Source organism: Aulonocara stuartgranti, assembly GCF_965226115.1.
Source record: "Aulonocara stuartgranti genome assembly, chromosome: 4".
NCBI classification, from domain to species: Eukaryota; Metazoa; Chordata; class Actinopteri; order Cichliformes; family Cichlidae; genus Aulonocara; species Aulonocara stuartgranti.
Genome location: NC_138942.1, coordinates 22,672,771 through 22,692,979, shown reverse-complemented (window position 1 = coordinate 22,692,979; position 20,209 = coordinate 22,672,771). Strand labels below are relative to the sequence as shown.

Genomic DNA, 20,209 nt, shown 5'->3' with positions numbered 1-20,209 from the left:
GAAGTGTGCAGATATATGTAAGATCATGTAGAATTTGCATTTACTGTTAGAATGCAATATTTACAAGCTATTTTTTTTCATTGGGGGGAATCTTTATGTCTTAAGAATACTGATTAACACATCTTTTGAAAAGCTGTATTAAAACTAAAGCTGTAGGTTAAAAAAAGCAATCATGGCCTTGAGGTAGAGAAACACAGAGGATGTGATTCAGTAAAGCTTATTGAACACTCTGTTCCTGAGAAGCCATTATGAGTTGCAAGGATTTAGGTGCCGTCATGCACACTGGCTGTTGAATCTCCACTGACAGATGATTTTTCTCTCCGACCCTGTTCAGCCCCTAGTCTTTATTCTAACATTAAAGTTGCAAATTGGTTTAAAGATTTTTTTGTTTTGTTTTTTTAACAAAGAGGAGTTGTTGGTCATTATGGATTTTCCTTAAACAACTAAAAAGGCAATCCTTCGTGAGGATTTTGGACATTCAAAAGGCATCACATGGCTAATATACATAAAACTCAGTGTATCCCATGCTTATTGTCTCTAGTATCGGTAGCTTTACCACCAAAAACTATTTTTGTGACTATCTTGTTCCACCTAAACAGTGCATACTGGGGGATTATTCTTGAGGTTCAAGGAACTGAAAGTTTTCAAAGCACTTTGTATACTCACTGAGCAAGAGGAACAAGAGACACTGCTGCACAGAACAGAAAAAACTAGTGAGGGGGAGGATTTGATGAAGAGTTAAATGCCCAGTGGGATCAGTGAGGGGACTGAAAAGATTAATGAATGGGAATCCAAATGCAGTTACAGACACTGTCAGTCAACAATGATAATCTGCAACATTTAAACAGAATTCTATTACACTATGTGGTTTGGATATCAGAACACTAAAAACTGAAAAAATTAATAAATATATTTTTAAAAAACCTGGGGAATCGATTAAAAAAACAGAACTAGCAACGAGCACAAGCAAAATAAAATACAACTTACCTGCTTCCTAACTCTCCACCACCCCAGATCTCTGGATTTACCTTGGTTCCCTTCCTCACTTGCAAATTAAGGAAAGACTCAAAATTATAAGGAAATAATTCTTTAAATAAGAATAATTCCAGTATTTTCACCATCAGCACCACCGCTTTGCTTTAAACACCTTTTAAATCCAGGTTGGCTCGGGCAGGTGTGAACCCGCCTCAGGCTGGAGTCTTCCACTCTTTGTCCAGACGATCAGTTTCTCATTAGCCTCATCAGCTGCCTGTCCACCAGATTGTCTGCAGTATTTGAACGATAATCAGGGGCTCTTATCGCTCTTCTACATTCCTTTAGAACTTTGATGTTAATGTCCTTGTCTCCCTGTTTACAGTGTTGTCCTATGTGGCAAAAGAGTGGATCCATTACCAGCCCCTAACTACTGTCGAGCAGGTAGGTTTCTGTCTCGATATTCAACTTGCAACCACTTCTGCTTGTCAACCCTCCTTCAATCTCAGCCAGTAAAGCAAATTAGTGACTCCTCTCAGAAAGTTCTACACAGCGCTTTAAAATAACTAGCTAGCTCATATAAACCTGGTTCTGCTAGAGTTTTCTTAATGTTTAAAGGGAGTTTTTCCTCCCCACTGTCACCAAGCGCTTCCTCAAAGGGCCATGGGTGGTTGTTAGGGCTTCCTTTGAATAGCGCAGGGTCTTTACCTTACAATATAAAGTGCCTTTAAATGACTATTTTTGTAAACTGGAATCACCAATTAACCTATCTCCACTAACTGCAAGTATTTGGACTGTGGGAGGAAGCCGGAGTACCCAGAGAGTAATAATGCTTCCTGTAATTCAAAATGCCAAAACTGGCAAAACAAAGAATAGAGTGGAGGAAAAAGGATGAAGCAAAAGAAAAAGAGGAAAATGTGAATTAAGTAATAATAAGTAGAAAGAAGTAATAATATTAACACAGATTAACATACTTCAATTCAGAATTTAAGAGGTCTATTACCAGTTAATTTCACTAAACGCATTTAAATTCAGACAGAATAGCAGAGTTGATAACTTAATTAAAGACTCCAGGGTGGGGGTGAAAAAAAAGAGGAAACCAATTGAGTCAATGAAAAGAGAAAGGAAGGAAAGTAAGCAAGAGGGGTATATTCTACTGACAGAGAAATCATGTTTTCAGTGCAGGTCTATGGAGCTTGTTCATTCAAACTTGCATGAAGTCTCTGATGTTCTTTAGAGACTTGAGGTTCTTTTCCTGTATTCACAAAGGCAGGAGTGAGCAATTTCAGTTTTCCCCATGCACAAATCTGTCTTTATGTGTCTGCTCGTGTTTGGTAATGTCCTGGCACCAAACCAGCATATTTGTGCCAAGATTTGAGGGAAGTTATATCTGAGTCGCTGTTTATTCTGAGTGGTTCTTAATTAAGTGTTTGGACTTAATCCTGCCCAGACCACCCTTTGTAAGGATTGCTCAAGAGGAACTTTATGAATTTTTTTAAATCAGCTGACATGGCAACAAGACATGTTGGAAACTAACAAGAAACAATGCTCTGTTTTTTCTTAATTCTACACTAGAAAGCTATTTCCATCCATCCATTTTCTTCTGCTCAACTTGCTTTCGCTTGAATAGAAGGCAATCTCAAATCACAAAATAATAAAATCATTTGGGCGTATTAACTGTCATCAAGATTATGCCTGAGGTCAGGCATCTTTCTAATATTTATTCTAAATACAAAAAGGCCCAAATTAGACTTTAAATACAGTGTTATATTTTGATGGATCATATCTGAAACTTTCATCAGCTCAGGCTCCTGATTTTAACATTTTATTACTTATCTCATCCAGCAGCACCGTAGTCCAGTGTACCAAACAGGTATTCTTGGGCACTGTGGTGTCCAAGGATACCTGAAGTCTACATGTGCTTGTGGAGCTTTTGGAGGCTTGAGAAGAAAGCAAGTTGCGGGAGTGATGGTTTCAAAGACAAAACGATAGAACAGCAATGAGCTTCAAAGAATGTGAAACATGCACTGATTGGTTCAGATAAAGCAGGCAAGAAGATTCTTGGATCACAATGATGACAAAACTGAGTTTGACGGGGTGGAAAAGCAGATATGACAAACAGGATAAAAGTGGAGGACTCAGCCAAATTTCATAAATGAAAGCAGATGTGAGAGGACAGATTTTCCTTACATAAAGACTTAAACAACTGAAAGATTAAAGTATACAAATGCAGGGCAGGAACCTCTAAAATCTATAGAATGACACATTTGCATGAATACTGCATTTGTTTTCACCTTTTCTTTACTGCTTGTGCAAGTCACTTCTTTAAAAATGAAATTACTGTGATGGAGGACCTTAGTTGGTGCTGATGTAGCTGCACAAGATGTAACAATGTGAACGGTCTGGACTGCAGACAGACCATTTCCCCACCTGGACTCTTCTACTATGAGGCTATGTTGTTGTAATAGCTGTAATATAGGATTACAAGGCCGTCCTTGAAAATTATATCTGGATGGGAACATATGTTGCTCTACAAAGTGTACATTCTGTTCAGCACTGGTGGTGGTTTTCCAGATGTGCAGCGCCAATTCTATACGCACTAATGAACCCCACACTATGAGAGCAGGATTGCTCTCCCCCCGCTTCAGGACACCTACACCAGGAGATGTCGGACTAGAGCAGCGCAGATACTGAAGGACCCTGTCACGGTGCGGCATGGCACACCGTGGAAGGAGTGGGGAAGGAGGACCCAGGCGCGGTGCTCTATGTATAGGCAGTGTTTATTTACAAGGTGAAAAACAACGTAACAATAACTCCCCGTATTCTCCCAGACTCCCGTATCGTGTCTCCCGTGAATAGTCCGTGTGCTCTCTGCTCCCGTGTCAGCACCCCCCGGTGCTCGCTGCTCTCCGTGCCCTCCACGCTCTTCCTGCGGGAAACAATAACGGCAGCTGTCAGGACACTCAGAATGGCAGGCATACACTTTCAGACTTAGCTTAGACAGGGTGACTAACGTGGAGTCTCATGCAATGATCCCGCGTCGGTGGGAGCTCCAAGACTCTCCTAAGTAGCTCCCCCGACGAGCCCTGATCAGCGGCAGGTGTGTGGCTTCGGGTGTGGCCAGTCCTTCCGCAGGGCCACACCCCTCAGGTCTGCAGGTGGCTGAGCTCCATCCTCCAAGCATCCCCGCAGACATAAACACACACACTCACATCTACAATCATGGAGGAGAGCAGCAGCAATACCAAAATACATATAATAATAATAATAATAATATAATACATAACTGCTCAGGGATCCTGGGTCGCCCAGTCCCAGGACCCTGACAGACCCGTCCCATCCTGGCAACAAACTGTTCCAACTTCTGCAATCTGGTAGAAGGTTCCGCATCTTCCGGGCAAGGACAGAGAGACTCAAGAGGAGCTTCTATCCCCAAGCCATCCGTGCCCTAAACACACACACCCGCCCTCTCACATCTATAATTGACTGAGACAGGACTCTCTTCCAGACACTCTAAACCAAGGCACAATGTACATTTCAAATTCCTTTAATTTTAAATATGTTTATATTGTCTATCCTGTAAAATAGTCAGATATCTATTCATATTAATGTACAGAATTCACCTGCTTGCTGCTACTACTGCACATTCACCCAGTGTATATACTATATGTAGATAAAAAAAACACCCAGCACGCCCCTGCGGGTGGTTTATCCTTCAAGCTCGGGTCCTCTACCAGAGGCCTGGGAGCTTGAGGGTCCTGCGCAGTATCTTAGCTGTTCCCAGGACTGCGCTCTTCTGGACAGAGATCTCCAATGTTATTCCCGGGATCTGCTGGAGCCACTCGCCTAGCTTGGGAGTCACCGCACCTAGTGCTCCGATTACCACGGGGACCACCATTACCTTCACCCTCCACATCCTCTCGAGCTCTTCTCAGAGCCCTTGGTATTTCTCGAGCTTCTCGTGTTCCTTCTTCCTGATGTTGCTGTCATTCGGAACCGCTACATCGATCACTACAGCCGTCTTCTTCTGTTTGTCTACCACCACTATGTCCGGTTGGTTAGCCACCACCATTTTGTCCGTCTGTATCTGGAAGTCCCACAGGATCTTAGCTCGGTCATTCTCCACCACCCTTGGGGGCATCTCCCATTTTGACCTTGGGACTTCCAGGTTATACTCGGCACAGATGTTCCTGTACACTACGCCGGCCACTTGGTTATGGCGTTCCATGTATGCCTTGCCTGCTAGCATCTTGCACCCTGCTGTTATGTGCTGGATTGTCTCTGGGGCATCTTTACACAGCCTGCACCTGGGGTCTTGCCTGGTGTGATAGACCCTAGCCTCTATGGATCTTGTACTCAGAGCTTGTTCTTGTGCTGCCATGATTAGTGCCTCTGTGCTGTCTTTCAGTCCAGCTTTGTCCAGCCACTGGTAGGATTTCTGGATATCAGCCACCTCCTCTATCTGCCGGTGGTACATACCGTGCAGGGGCCTGTCCTTCCATGATGGTTCCTCGTCTCCCTCCTCTTTCTTGGGTTTCTGCTGCCTGAGGTATTCACTGAGCACTCGGTCAGTTGGGGCCATCTTCCCAATGTATTCTTGGATGTTCGTTGTCTCATCCTGGACTGTGGTGCTGACACTCACCAGTCCCCGGCCCCCTTCCTTCCGCTTAGCGTACAGCCTCAGGGTGCTGGACTTGGGGTGAAACCCTCCATGCATGGTAAGGAGCTTTCTTGTCTTTATGTCAGTGGCTTCTATCTCCTCCTTTGGCCAGCCTATTACCCCAGCAGGGTACCTGATCACGGGCAGGGCGTACGTGTTGATGGCCCGGATCTTGTTCTTACCATTCAGCTGACTCCTCAGGACTTGCCTGACCCTCTGCAGGTACTTGGTGGTTGCAGCCTTTCTAGCGGCCTCTTCATGGTTCCCATTTGCCTGCGGGATCCCCAGGTACTTGTAACTGTCCTCTATGTCTGCAATGTTGCCTTCTGGTAGTTCAATCCCCTCAGTTCTGACTACCTTCCCTCTCTTTGTTACCATCCGACTACACTTCTCCAGTCCGAACGACATTCCAATGTCATTGCTGTATAGCCTGGTAGTGTGGATCAGTGAATCGATGTCTCGTTCACTCTTGGCATACAGCTTGATGTCATCCATGTACAGGAGGTGGCTGACAACTGCTCCGTTCCGTAGTCGGTATCTGTATCCAGTCTTGTTAATGATGTATATATATATATATATATATATATACATATGTGGCCCGGTCATGGGGAATGAGACAGGACACAGGAAATACTCTTTTGTGGGCTTTTTTATTCTCCGACTGTACTCGGAGGAGCACAGTTTTAATTCTGTAGTTTTGAGTGAAACGGCAAAATTTAACTATTCCACTGGCTCAGCCTAAACTGCCTTTCAGGGTCTGAGACAACAGTAACTATCATATGTACATGTTAAATCCAAACAGTATAGACAACAGTAGTGACCTGTCAAGAAACAAATACAACAAAAAAAGAGAAAACAAAACAAATAAACACATTGTTTACATCCCACAACTTCGCAGGTCAACTGGCAATAAAGTGCACTGTAAACTCTCTTTTAAACATACATTTCTATGGGAGAACATCATGAACTCACTTCGGTTTCTCCACACAGCTACTGTGCTAGGACAAGTACACACGCAGGAATCACACAGCAAGTGATCTCCCCTCTGAATCAAACAGAAACATACAGAGTTATGCAAAGTGAGTAAAAGTATAAACTTAACAACTTTGAAATCTGTTAGGACACTGTAACTACTCACGCCAACCCGCTCTTCAGTCCCTTTCACAGCACGTGACCATTAAACATGCACCCGTCGCGCGTTAAGAACTGTACAGAAATGGTCACAAACATGGAGTCATTGCTAAAGAAACTTAGCTAATTACAGTCTACTACAACACTGGTGACAATATTTTGCAGTATGCTACACTTTTTAGCACATTTACCTCGTGTGTAGCTAGCCACAGAATCTTTTGCAGTCTCTAACTCTCCAGTGCTCCCGCTCACAGCGCTCAGTGTGACACAAACTTGAGTGCATGCGTGCTCTGGCTTACGGCAGCTCTTAAAGGGACAGTATACCCCCAAAACGCGAGGTCTAGTCATCACCATGACAACCCTACAACAGACCTCCGGTAGACAGGCAAAAACACAATTCCCTCTTTTTAAACCCTTTCCATGCGTAGTATTAGTTCACTTGGCTACATATATATATATATATATATCTTCCTCTACACCCCCCCCCCCCCCCCCCCCCCAATTTTTGCACATGTCGAGGAGCGTGTCAGGCTACATTTCACTGTGTGTTATACTTGTATAACTATGCATGTGACAAATAAAGAACCTTGAACCTTGAACCTATCAGAGATGTAGCCTTTTAAACTTAGCTCTAATAGAAAGCCAGATAGTCCTTATTTTTAGCACAAGGAATGCGGTGTCCATGTTTTCCAAAAATAACTTAATATTGAAATTTTTTAACTTTGCCGCTGCCCATTTTAACCCTTCCACGCATAGTGGTCACTACAGTGGACAGCTATTCAAAGGCTGTTTTCTTGTATTTGTGTCAGTGTTGATGGTATACTTGCACATAAACCACTACATTGGACACTGATGTGTCACCCCATACACTGCCACCCAGTCAAAACATTGTCCACCTAAGTGGACATGTAAAAAAACTCTTGAAGTTCTTTTTTTTTTTCATACCTAAAGATGTTAAGAAAAAAAATGCAGATTGAGGTTGTCATAATTCATGCACGAAAGGGTTAAATGCTTAGGATCAGAGGCAACAGCAGAGTTTCTGGATCATCTTCTTCTTCTTGGCATGATAGAACAATCTGTATTTGTGTATGAGGTATCCCATATTGATTTTCAACCTTGTCACTTGTGCACAGAGATTTCTCCAGATGTTCTGAATCTTCTGATGGTATCATGTCCTGTAGATGATGATACATTCACAAATGTACATTGACAAATGTACATTGAGGAACATTAATCTGAAATTGTTCCACAATTTGTTGACAGTGTTTTCCAGATTGGTGAACCTTTTGAGAAAATCTGCCTTTCTAGGATGTTTTTTTTGTATCATGCTAGTGAACTGTTACCAAATGTTCCTCTCGCTGTTTCATTTTAGTACCACTTACTTCTCCTGTTGTTGCCACGTCAACATTCAAAATGAGCAAACATTTTTCAAGAAAGACTAAAATGTCTCAGTTTAAACATTTAATATGTTTACTTCATTCTATTCTGAATACAATTGGTGTTTATAAATCTATATAAATTCGTGTTTATGCTAATCATTTCATTCTGTTTTTAGTTTACATTTTACACAGCTTCACATCTTGTTTGGAGTTGGGGTTGCACTAACATGGGTAATTCATTTCTCTCACTCTCTATTATGTTTTTTCTTCCTCCGTTGAAGAGATTAGGAAGTATTCTAAATGTCAAAAGAAAAATCTACCAGACATGTCGGTGTGCACAAGAAAGACACGTACACACCTTAACAATTCAGAAATTGCTTGAAAAACAATAAAGAACAGTGAGCTCTTGCCACCAAATTGCTACACTAAATGTAGAAGAAGCACATTAAACGGTGCAGATCTTTTATAAATTGCTTTTTTACTCGACTGAGATACAGGAGACCACTGCCCAATATGAATGAGAAGATCCTTTTATTGCTGAAATGACTGTGATGTGTTACCTGCATTTTCCTCTAGCTATGCATGGGTAGGAAAGAAAATGTGTCACCATGTGCCTATTGCTAGCTAGCTGTGAAATTTGTTATATCAGAACTAAAGAGAACTCCACTGCCTTTCCTTTTTTTATTTTAACCATACACATTCATGCATATTCTTATTCTTTCTCTAAGGTTCTGTTTATAGCAAGCTCCACATTGTTTTTTTTTTATATATCTCCCTGATTTTCTCCTTCTAGTTGCTGATTCCTGATTTCTGCTCCTTTTTTGTGGAAGCATGCTTTCAAGTTGCTATTTAGGGTACACTTCATAGACAGAAACTGAGAGCTGAGAGAGAGAGGGGGGGGGGGGGGATAGTTCATTGCCTCTGATTTAGGACAGTGAGGAGAATGAATTGCTACTATCTATCCTTCAAAGATGCAGTCTGACTGGGCATTATGCCGACCCGTACCGCCCATGTAGACACACACACACACACACTAGCTAGATAGATTTAGAGGGTAGTAAAATGGCCAGTGCTACTCTGCAATCTGGTAAATGACCTGGCTGTTAAAGTTTCCCTCGTTCACCACCACTGAGCTCCGGGAGGGAGCAGATGAAGACAAAACTATAACTTTAAAATCCTGCCATCGTGGATTTAAGATAGAGTTTTATAAACTAGAAATGTGTTATGTGCGCACTCTTCAATTCTATGTTCAAACCGTAAATACTGGAAACAAAGTTCTGTTTCAGTGCCTTCAACATATGTATGTTACTGGAGCAGGTGCTGAAATGGATCTCCAGATGTATAAAATTATGTTAAAAATAAAATCAAAGTCACAAATTGTGATGTAACAAAATCATGTTCATACCGTTGAAAATGGCTTTTTTCTTTACATTTTGTATATAATGTATATAATACGATACAAGAGCCATAACAGAACCATATTTTGACAGACAGCAAATTATCCATCCAAACTACACTCACTGGCCACTTCATTAGATTCAAATGATCTCATATAGTACCAGGCTGGACCTCCTTTTGCCTTCAGAACTGCTTTATCAAATCAAAATCAAATCACTTTTATTGTCACATCACATGTGCAGGTACATTGGTACAGCACATGTGAGTGAAATTCTTGTGTGCGAGCTTCACAAGCAACAGAGTTGTGCAAAATACAATAATGTAAACAAGCAAAATACAAGAATGGCTACATCTGAAACTAATAAATATAAGATAAGATAAGATAAGATAAGATAAGATAAGATAAGATAACCTTTATTAGTCCCACACGTGGGAAATTTGTTTTGTCACAGCAGGAAGTGGACAGTGCAAAAGTTATGACGCAAAAATTAGAATACAATAAGAATAAATACAGTACACAACTGTACAGAATAGAATAAAATAATATACTATATACAGTAGAATAAAATAGAATAAAAATATACAATAAGATAAAAATAGAATACGAATGCTATATATAACTGAGTAAAAATACAACGATGCCAGAAAAGATTATTGCACTTAGTGTTATTGCACATGTGTGGATGTGTGTGTTTGTTCAGTTAAAGTCTATGTACAATATATAATAGTATATGCATTTCTGGATGTGTATACTAAATATTTTTCTACGTGTGTGTGTGTGTGTGTGTGTGTGTGTGTGTGTGTGTGTGTGTGTGTACACATATTTTACAAATTAAATAGAGTAAACAATAAATAAAATATATAAAATAAAATATACAGAGTGAGACATGTGCAAAACAGTGGCATTACTGTACAGTATGGAGTGCATAATGTTAAAGTTCCAGTAGTGAAGCTGAGGTGTTCAGCAGTCTGATGGCCTGATGGAAAAAGCTGTCTCTCAGTCTGCTGGTACGGGACCGGATGCTGCAGAACCTCCTTCCTGATGGAAGCAGTCTGAACAGTTTATGGCTGGGGTGACTGGAGTCCTTGATGATCCTCCCCGCTTTCCTCAGGCACCGCTTCCTGTAGATGTCTTGGAGGGAGGGAAGCTCACCTCCAATTATCCGTTCAGAGCACCGCACTACTCGCTGGAGAGCTTTGCAGTTGTAGGCGGTGCTGTTGCCATACCAGGTGGTGATGCATCCAGTGAGGATGCTCTCAATGGCACAGTGATAGAAGGTCCTGAGGATGTGGGGGCTCATGCCGAATCTTTTCAGTCTCCTGAGAAAGAAGAGGCGCTGCTGCGCCTTCTTCACTGTTTTGTTTGTGTGTACTGACCACGTAAGATCCTCAGCCAGATGTACACCAAGGAACCGGAAGCTGCTCACTCTCTCGACAGCAGCGCCGTTGATGGTGATGGGGGTGTGTACTTCTCTGCACCTCCGGAAGTCCACTATCAACTCCTTTGTCTTTGCGACGTTGAGGGTGAGATGGTTGTCTTGACACCAGTGGGTCAGGGCGCTGACCTCCTCCCTGTAAGCTGTCTCATCACTGTTGGTGATAAGACCCACCACTGTAGTGTCGTCCGCAAACTTCACAATGATGTTGCAGTTGTTAGTGGCCGTGCAGTCGTAGGTGTAGAGTGAGTATAGGAGAGGGCTCAGTACACACCCCTGTGGAGCACCAGTGTTCAGTGTGACGGGGGATGAGGTGATGCTGCCCAGTCTGACCACTTGGCGTCTGTCAGACAGGAAGCTAAGGATCCAGCTGCAGAGGGAGCTGCTCAGTCCTAGATCCTGCAGTTTCCTGTCCAGCTTCGAGGGAACTATGGTATTGAATGCTGAGCTGTAATCTACAAACAGCATTCTCACATACGTGTCTCTCTTCTCCAGGTGTGACAGGGCAATGTGTAGTGTCAGGGCTATGGCATCATCAGTGGACCTGTTGTGGCGGTATGCGAACTGTAGAGGGTCCAGTGAGTCAGGTAGTGCAGAGCAGATGAAGTCCCTGACCAGCTTCTCGAAGCATTTGCTTACGATGGGGGTCAGGGCTACAGGTCGCCAGTCGTTCAATGAGGAGGTGGTGGAGGATTTGGGTACAGGGACGATGGTGGCCATTTTGAAGCAGGCTGGGACTACAGACAGAGAGAGGGAAAGGTTGAAGATGTGCGTGAACACTCCAGCCAGCTGAGCCGCGCATGACTTGAGGACGCGGCTGGGAATCCCGTCCGGACCAGTAGCTTTGCGTGCGTTCACCTTCCTGAAGCACCTCCGCACATCCTCCACAGACACAGTGTGCGCACTGACGTCATCCGCGGTGCGCACACTGTCCGGTCTCATGGTGTTCGCTGTGTCGAATCTAGCGTAGAATACGTTTAGATCCTCACACAGAGAGGCCGTGGTCTGCGGTGTGCTGGTTTTCCCTCTAAAGTCTGTGATCGTGTTTAGTCCCTGCCACATACTCCGCGGGTTGTCAAACTGTTGCTCCACCCTGTCCCTGTACTCACGTTTGGCTGCTTTGATTGTCTTCCGGAGTTGGTAATGTGCGTGTTTGTAGTCCGATGTGTTCGCGGAGGCAAAGGCGGTGCTCCGTGCCGCCAGTGCCGCGCGAACATCTCCGTTAATCCAGGGTTTTTGATTTGGGAAGGATTTAACTTTAGTTCTTTGTGGCAGGTGCTGGAAACATTCAGAAGCTATTTTGGTCCATATTGTCATGTTCAATAAAGACACTTTAGCACATCTGCACATTTGCACATCCAGAATGTGATTATCTTGAAATCTGTGACTGTGTAGACCTTTTAAATACAGGGAGCTCATTGTCATGCCAAGATGTTCAGGTTTGGGACACGATGCATTTTCCTGCCGTCAGAAAATGGTTACACTGTTGTTATAATGGGATTCTTACTCAAATAAGAAGTAGTAAGAAGTACCTCTGCACTAAGAGTCTTGTGATTACACTGCATATCCCAACAAACTGTAAAACTGCTGCTTAGTTCAAAATGTTGGACCAGCATATGTGACAAAACTCACTCATGTCAGAAAGCATTAATATGATCGTGTTTTACTGTTGTATGAGAATATTTAAGCGTGTGCATGTCTCCACAGTTGCAGTAGAGCGCAGCATGTGAGAGTGTTCTGCACTGTCTGTGCCTTTAGACGCATCAATAAAACATTCAAATTCTCTTCATATAAAACACAGGTCAATGCACTGCCAAAATAAAGCACTTTAAAAAAAATGTTTCTCAGTTCATACACGGGCTGCACAGTGGTTGCCTCACAGCAAGAAGACACTCGGTTTATATCCACCAGTCGGCCAGGGTCTTCCTGTTCCTTTCTGTGGAGGTTGCATGTTCTCCCTGTGCCTGTATAAGTTCTCTCTGGGTGCTCCTGTTTACTCCCACAGTCCAAAAACATGTATGTTAGGTTAACCTGTGATTCTAAACTGGCTGCCGGTGTGAATGTGAGTGAAAATGCTTGCCTGTCGCTCTGTACAGTTGAAGGAGGACCTCGAAGCGGCTCATCCCTCTTAAAAGACATGTTTAGGAGTGATGACCTTTATTTCATTTGAGATCTTGAGTTGTTCCCTTAATTCATAAAAAAAATAACCGAGTCATGCAAAATTAACTGTATGTGTGTATCTGTGCGATTTTTAATTTATGCTTTAAATGTGCGTGAACATCTTTACCCTTCTCTGTTTTTATTATATGCAGAGTGTGTGATGTAATTGCCAGTGACACATTAGGCTGTGGGGAACTGGCAGAGTCATGATGTGCAACCTCATTTAATATGGAGGTGATGTGACAGATCTCAGTGCATAAACACCATGCCACACACACACACACACACACACACACACACACACACAAAAGACACACACATATAGATGCCCACACTACAATGTGTCAGAAGATTGTCATAATATCCTGCTTAGATGTGCATCTCCAGCACTGCTTCGCCATTGAGTGAATCTCTATATTTAGATCCTGTTGATTGTTTTCCACAAAGTCTTTAGACTGTGGAGGATGTGAGAGGTGACGTCTGCAGGTAGACTCAGTTAGGTAATTCTACAAAAATTGATAAATTCCTTTGTTTTGCATATAATTAAATGCTGTATGTAAATAATGTTAACAAATAATAACCAAGATGCTCTTGGTTGAACTGAGATTATAGTTCAACCAAGAGCATCTTGTATGTGCTTGCATGTGTTACCCAACTATCAAGGTTACATTCTGCATCATTATTGCTTTCAAGTCCTTTCGTCTTTCCTCCATGAACGCTTACACTAACACTTTAAACTTGCTTGTCCGTGAGCTGGACTCCAATCAGTCTGCTGGATGCCGTTACAGTCTTTTTAATCTGTGCAAGTGAAGAAGAAAGATAATTGGAAACAATTGAGAAGAAAGTAAAAGGCACTGAGGCGAATACAGTTAGGCGACATCGGTGTAGGAAAATGTTGGCTTTTTATCGCTGGGAGACAAAAGAGTGATATCAAACATAATGATGTGCACAACTGCTGTCACACACCCTCGCAAGCAGATACACACTAAGACGCATACCAATACCGGTGATGATTATGCAGCTTATCAGTTTGCTGTTTTTTTTTTTTTTGTTTTTTTTTTTCAGAGAAGGCAATAACAAAGCCCGAGCAATAATTAAGCCATTAGAAATCAAACTGTCAGGTTCTGGCACACTCACTTTATCCCACCTTCTTTTTTTCTATCCCTCACACTCTATCAATTATACACACCCTTTTTTTCTTTGTTAGCTGCTTCTGTGATGTAATGCAATTCACCTTCACCAACTTATCTAAATGCCAAACCCAGTTAAAATTCAGTTTTAACTCTTAAACAACCTTTCAAATAGTCTGCGTCAGGGAATTCCCCAGATTGTTTAATTGTTCAGAAATGTCCTTATGGCTGTGACTCAGGAGGTAGACTGCCAAATTTGAGCATTGGAGGGGTTTGATCCCTGCAAGTGACTCTGGGCAATAAACTGAGCTGCGTATCACACAGAACAGGATGAGCCTAGAGTGCATAGAATAAGGTCAGTAACATTAGAAAAATGCACTGCATTATTCATCTGCAAAACTAACACCAGAATATGAAAGATCCAAAAATTACTTTTTAAGCTCTCCTGCTGTCTTATCATTGATTGTTCTGTTCTCAGTTCACTTGCTAATGTATGCAATGCCATGTTTTTAGTGACACTTTTGGGTCTTTTGTTGTGTTTTTGTGCTGCATTTCTAATAGATCACTTGTCAATAAGCTTTTTAAAAATGGCAAACCAAAAGCTGGCATAGCAGGGGCAATAGAACAATTCATTTCCAGAGTGGGAGAGCACATGATATAATAAATGTTTTGGGTATTAGAAGTCATTTAGCTGAGACTAGGAAAAAAATATGAATTTCAGTGATCATGTAATTGATTAAAAGTATTGTGTGTTAAAATTACCTTGTCATTCTGCTTATGTGATAGTAAAACTCATCTCACTGCTTGTTTGAGCATAGATAACCTTGTGCATACCTGCCTGTCTTCTCCTTCAAAAGAAACCTGTTGGAAGGCTTCACTCATACGATCCTGCATCTGCCTGATCATCCCCCTCCCTTGGTGAAGCAGCTTACCTGCTTGGGTACTGGAACCCAAGCTCTACAGAAAGAGAGGGGACTGTTTATTTATGTGTGGTTACTTACTGAGGTAGTCGTTTCCCACCTGAAAGACTTCCTCCAGACGCTGACCTGATCAGAATCCCAGCTTGAATTACTTACCTGTGAACATTGTTTGACATTCATCCTGACTGTGTCCTGTGTTTGAGCCATTTCACCCAATGAAATCTTGTTACTCACAACCTATTTTAATTAACTTTTTCTAATTTTGTGGAGACAAAATCTGGATAACACATATGTGCACTAAATGCATCCTTTTTTTCAACAGCATGAGTGAATGTTGATCCTAATACCTACCATTTACCTCTGAAATGATAATGACTCTAAAAGCCTTCAGTTTATCCAGACTGCTGCTGTGAAAGTGCTCGCGGGGACTAGAAAGAGAGAATACATTTGGCTTCTCTTCATTGGCTCTCTTTAAATCCAGAATTGAATTTAAAATCCTTGTCATCACACACACAGTCTTGAATAATTGGGTCCCATCTTACCATATAGACCTCATAGTACCCTATCACCAATAAGGCACTTCACTCTCAGTCTGCAGGCTTACTTTTGGTTCTTATGTATGTGAAGTACAGCCTTCAGTTTTCAGGCCCCTCTTCTGTGGAACCAGCTCCCAGTTTGGATTCAGGAAACAGACACCCTCTCTACTTTCAATATTAGGCTTAAAACTTTCCTTTTTGATAAAGCTCAGAGTTAGGGCTGCATTAGGTGATCCTAAATCTTCCCTTAGTTACACTCCACCAACTGCTGGGCCTCCTCACAACACACTGAGTATCACCTCTTTGCACTTACTGTGTTTATACACCACTCTGCATTTTTTTATTGCTTATTATTCATGTCTGGCTTTCTTCCACAGTGTGTTGTTGGACCCGTATCCCTCTCTTCACGCCCTTGAACCTGGTTCTGCTGGTGGTTCCTCCTGTTAAAAGGGAGTTTTCCTTTCCCACTTTTCTCAAGTGCTTGCTCATAAGGAGTGATCTAATTATCAGTGTTTTTCCTCTATTATGTCTCCACCTCATATTAAAAAACACCTTCAGGTGACTGTTGTTGTGATTTGGCATTATATAAATAAAACTGAAGTGAATAAAAAAAAATACAGTTAAAAAAACATTAATTCTTACACCAGCTGGTAGCAAATCTTATTCAGACTGATGTAAATGGTTTATTTGTTTTAAATTATTTTCCTCTGCTGATTAATGCTCTTTCTGCACACTGGTGAGCTTCTACAGCAGAGGCACAGTGTGTGTGGAATTGACTTAGAATAAACAAAAGGACCCATGCTCATTGTAATTAAGGAACATGTCTCCCACTGCAACACTGCAGCACGCTAATGTTTTTTTAGACAGCAATTGAACACCATCAGAAAATATCCGTTGTTTTCATTCTTGGTTTTGGCTTTGGCAGCTTTTACAGTTAAAAAATAAAATAAACACAGCATCATTAGCTTCATCGTTTAAACCTTACAGGATTTTGTGGAGTTCAAAATCTCAGTGAAAGAATAAAAAGTACATCATTAGTCACATTTCAAATAGGCAAAACCTTTAGGGCATGGCTGACCTCTTGTCAATGTTCTCTGTCACTTTCTCAATTTCTCCACTTCTTTGCTCTCTTACTTCCCTCCTTTCCCCCACCTCTCATTTCCACTCTATATATCCCTTGTGTAGTCCAGTAATTGCACTGATTATTGCTGCTGTTACAAGTAAAGGATCTTAGTGTCTGTGGATTAAAAAGCGAGGGCTCTGCTCCGTTCCTCTGCCTTCCCACAGAGGATTTACTATATATGTGTGTTTGCAGATTTATTCATGAACACACCACAAAGGCATCTCATGCAAAAGGGCGTGTTGTTTTTTGTTTGTTTGTTTGTTTTAAACATCTGACTTTTAACCTGTCTGTAACTTACATTAATTTGTTTTCACAGGATAAAACATGGACAAAATGTTTGATCTTGTGGCAGCAGAGGATTACTCAGGCTGTGCATGAGCGTCCTTGCCAAGGTCTCAGCGGACTTGGTATTGAAAGGGAGCTAAGCACAGCTTGAAAGGAAACAAGAGACAATAAGTAAGTGATAGAAAAGAAAAGAGATGTAGAAGGAGAGGACTGTGAAAGAGTCTGAAAGCTGTTTGATGCATTTGCAAAGGTCACTCAGGTCTAACCAATTATTATTCAGTATGGTTTGCCTGCAGAAGAGATGTAAATGATGTCAAAAGCATAGGGGAAGAAGGGAATGTACATCCATCCATCTGTCCATGCATCTATTTTCTTCCAATTATCCAGGTCATGGGGCAGCAGCCTAAACAGAGAAACCTCCTCCAACTTGTCCGGGGAACACCAATGCGTTCCCAGGCCAGCCGAGAGATATAATCTTCTCCAGCATGTCTTGGGTCTGCCCCGGGGCCTCCTCCCAGTGTGACATGCCCAGAACACCTCACCCAGAAGTTGCCCAGGAGGCATCCATTTGTAGATGCCCAAACCACCTCAGTAGGCTCCTTTTGATGTGGAGGAGTAGCCCCTTCCAGATGGCCCAACTCCTCACCCTATCTCTGCGAGGCCAGCCACCCTTTAGAGAAAGCTCATTTTCAGCGCTTGTATCTGCAATCTTTCTTTCAGTCACTACCCACAGCTAATGACCATAGGTGAGGGTAGGGACGTAGACTGACCAGTAAATCGAGAGCTTCGCTTTTATGCTCAGCTCTATCTTCACCATCACAGGCCTGTACAGCGTCTGCATCACTGCAACCCCCTGCAGTGATCGACCTGCACCCTAAGCTGTCCTCGTGCCATGTGCACTTATGGACATAGTGTTTGTTATGGACAATCTGTGGTTTGCACACAAGTAACAGAACACTGCTCGGGTTCAGATTTGGCAGGCCATCCTCCCAATCACACCCCTCCAGGGATCACTGTCGCTGCCTACATGAGCGTTGAAGTCTCTCAGTAAGATGACAGAGTCCCCAGGTGGAGCACCCTCATGCACCCCACCCAGGGACTCCAAGAAGACTGGACACTCGAAACTGTCATTGGACGCCTAGGCACAGATGACAGTCAGGACCCATTCCCTGACCAGAAGGTGCAGGGTCCAAACCCTGTAGTCCACTGGGATAAACTCCAACGTACAGACAGCAAGCAGGGGGGATACTAAGATACTCACCAAAGACAACTCCAGCCTGAGACAAAGTCCAGCCTCTTCCCAGGAGACAAGAGGCTTGGTACCTCGCAAGCTTGCGCACTGGCTCAGGCTCCTTCCCCGCCAGAGAGGTGACTTTCCATGTCCCAATCACTAGTCTCGGAAGGTGGGGTTAGGTCCAAAAGGTCTCTGCCTCTGGCCGCTGCCCAGCATATGGTACAACTGACCCCTACGGCGCCTCCTGGAGGAGATGGGCAACCAACAGGACGGCAGAGGATGTAACCCGATTAATATTTCGAAAACACACTGGTATTATTGAAGTTGTGTGTGTGTGTTTATGTGTTTGTATGTAAGGTTTAATTTAGTAGTAATGGCATTTTAAGTTATGTTGTGATTGTTTAAAATAAAAATAATGAACTGACACTTGTGAGTAGTGGTGCAACAGATCAAAAATCTCACGGTTCGGATCGGATCACGGTTTTAAGTCACGGATTGGATCAATTTTCGGATCAGCAAAAAAAGAAAAAAGACAAAAACATTTACATATTCACTTATTGAAGTATTTTTTTGCCTGTTAAAAACATTCAACTCAAGACTTATTCCACACAATTATTAAAAAAAAGAAATTATGGTTCAATATAGGGCAGTATAGGGCTTTGTACCACTCAATTCAATTCAATTTTATTTATAAAGCGCCAAATCACAACAACAGTCGCCTCAATGCGCTTTATATTGTAAGGTAGACCCTACAATAATACACACAGCTCATTATATCGCACTTCGCTGTGATATAATGAGCTGTCACGTAGCTTTCCGTTGCCCTGGAGGTCCACACATTTGTAGTAGTTAGGGCAACAGAAGATGCCTGGGACAGTTCAGCCATAACTTTAAACTTTTCCTGCTCATACATGCTTGGAACGATCTTGCCACTAAAGTGGACGCGCAACGGGATATCATAGCGTGGCTCAAGCATGTTCATCATAGTTTAAACCCCTTGTTTTGCACAACGGAATACGGCCTCCCGTCTGCAGCTAAACACCCCAATAGCTTTTGTAATAGCTTTAGCCCAGTCGGACTGGCCAGCAAAAGGCTGCTTAAATACCACAAACCCCTCTGCTCCTCCACTCTGCTCCTCCACTAGCCATAACTATCGCTTGACAGACCCACCACGCGCACCATACACATACTTTTTTTTCTTCTTTTTCGAATCTTCGGATCATGTGCGTGCCAAACTGTGGAGTGGGATCGGTTCGGATTACGGCTCAACTGTGATCCGTTGCACCACTACTTGTGAGCCCAAAATTTAAAACATGGGTCAAAATAGACAAAAAAGTGTTCAAACATAAAAAGTGCAGGGTAACAAACTAGGACATTGTTGCAAATGTTGACTGCAGAGAGTAAAAGGAATGGATTATTGGTTACAAGTGAGGCAGAGAAATGTGAGAGAAACATAATAAAAGTGAACTACAATAAAACTAAATTAGTGTAATAATTCAAATTCAAGTAGTTTCACAGATTGCACATTCATGATGATGGTACTAGCCTGTTGCCAGTACCACCCAACTTATGAATAAGTGTAAGTGTAGCACGTCTGGAGTCGTTACAGTACACTAGGGCCAGTTAGGTTCAACTACTAGAGTAGTAATGCATGTAGCGTGTAATAAAGACCACAGACCAGAAAATAAGTTTAAATTGCCAGCTTGTTATTTTGTAAAAACAGAGAATAGACAGTTGACACACATTACATAGAACATTCCACACACATTTAAGGAAAACAAGATATTTTCTTTCCCTTTTTAGTTCAGTAATTTCTGTTAATTTATCCTATTTATTTCAAAACCT

General features: G+C 42.3%; 2 long non-coding RNA genes across 3 annotated transcripts in view; one reads left to right on the top strand and one right to left on the bottom strand.

Moving 5' to 3' along the window:
- LOC309704415 overlaps nt 1-20,209 on the top strand; it is a 356,545-nt gene that overhangs the window by 107,473 nt on the left and 228,863 nt on the right. The window lies entirely within an intron of this gene.
- On the bottom strand, nt 6,264-7,059 carry LOC309704075. Of its 2 annotated transcripts, XR_014276144.1 has the most exons (4): nt 6,955-7,059; nt 6,771-6,838; nt 6,605-6,677; nt 6,264-6,453 (listed from the first exon to the last, which is right to left on the bottom strand). It is a non-coding gene; the product is annotated as an uncharacterized lncRNA (long non-coding RNA). The 2 variants fall into 2 exon arrangements; XR_014276143.1 differs by having other exon boundaries at nt 6,264-6,677.